Consider the following 1,995-nt stretch of genomic DNA (forward strand, 5'->3'; position numbering starts at 1 on the left):
TTATTAATACATACATACATACATACATACATACATTACTTATAACATGATTAGCATGATGAACTTTATTAATAACATTTACAATGGTATTTATGAATACAAACATACATGCATACATACATATATACGTCTGTTATAATTTTACACCATAAATTATAACATATGGATAATGTTATATTTTAATCAAAAACAATAGTTTCTTCTTCCATTCTGACCGCTACATTGACAAGTGTTGCAACAATTTACACAACAATTACATTTGTCGCAAGAGCATATATTGCAACTTCCCGCGGAACATTCTTTTAGGCCAGCGGGAAGTTTATCCATTTCGGGGATCCACAATGCCTCAATAATTTTTCTTCTTAAACAGACTTGACGATTTTTCGCAACGTCTATCATGTTTTCATCTGTTGTTGTCTTCATCATGCTTGTCCTGTAAGGTAGGAGACAAGCATAACCTTTTGTCCCATCTCTGGCACATCTCCCAATCTCTTGCCAATAGCTTAGAATGCTCCTTGGGCATCCCCAAAGAATAACGATATCTACATCGCTGATTTGGATCCCCATTCCGAATGCTACAGTAGCAACGATACAGCGAATTATGCTTTCGGGTCTTCGAAATTCCTTGATAATTCTGTCCTGTGTCTCTTTATCCGTGGAAGAATGATACATTTCAATCAAACGTGTCTTTGCTGATTTTTCGCCTCTGTATACTTGGTCTCCCATTTCTTCAACCAACCAGGACCAAACATTAAATACAGCACTGTATGTTCTGAAATAATAATAATAATAATAATAACGATCCTTTTCATATTAAATATTCCCCCGCACTGCTGGTATCAGACCATGTACATCCGACTCACTTCCCTGTCTCCTGTTTTGACTGCAAATATAAACTTTCTCCTTTATATGTTAATCTCTCGCGAAACAAGCCGAACACACACACATTTTCATTGATGTGTATTTGACCAGAGCCGGGGTATCTCAGTTGTTAGAGGGTCAGACTAGCAATTCAAGGGTAGCTAATTAAATATAGCAGACCAGCACGGGTCGACTGCCTCAATGTGTCATAGTGAAAGACATTTCGCTCCCTCATCATGAAATAGTTATTGATGTTTTTAAAGGACCGTTAAAGCACACACACACACACAATAGTGACAGAGAGAGCCATGAAATACACAAAGAAAACGGACAGTTTTTAGGAACAACATATCAAAACTTGCTGAATATATCAGACTGAGTTACTGACAAGCGTGGGGTAATACGTGCTCCTAAAGCATACTGCTGCGACTACTATGTCTATGAAAAAGACAATGATTAATAATGAAAAGAAAGAAATTTGCTACTACTACGACAGCAACAACAACAACAATACTACTACTACTACTACTAATGATAATAATAATACATATTTCCTGCCGCATTTGTGGTGGTGGTATTATATATGTACCTGCAATAAATAATTGTCTTCTTGGCTGACAGCCTCGTCTCTTTGATGTGATGAAGAAACCACTTGAGTTCTTCTTCACAGTCTGCAGATGCTTCTGCAATGTCTAGGAAAATGTTAGACCTGCAAAATTGTTATTGTTATTAGTACTAGGAGTACTACAAACTATGTATATTACTATTTGTCGTAATAAGGAATGATTACAAGATGCCTGAAAAGTTTCTCCTGTGTATGACTAGTACATGTTACTCAGGTTTAAGTGTCAGTGTAACAAGTTTATCAAACATCTTACGTTTTATTTGGCTCCACTCAGATCACATAAATGAGATGATAACCGATGTTAGATGTAGCAAGGATATTCTTATTTAGTTATTTTAATTTTTGTTTTTTCTTTGTACTTATCTTAAGTAGCGTTGGGGGTGGGGTTGAGTGGAAGGTGTAGGTGGTTTCAGGCAATGATGCCCAAAACAATCCAGGACGACTTACTTAATTTGGATTATGCTCGTGTGCGGCCATTCGGCTATGTACGAGTGGCCGAGTATTAAAGA

This window comes from Sinohyriopsis cumingii, unplaced genomic scaffold (genome assembly GCF_028554795.1).
Source record: "Sinohyriopsis cumingii isolate HCF-2022 unplaced genomic scaffold, ASM2855479v2 utg000160l, whole genome shotgun sequence".
NCBI classification, from domain to species: domain Eukaryota; kingdom Metazoa; phylum Mollusca; class Bivalvia; order Unionida; family Unionidae; genus Sinohyriopsis; species Sinohyriopsis cumingii.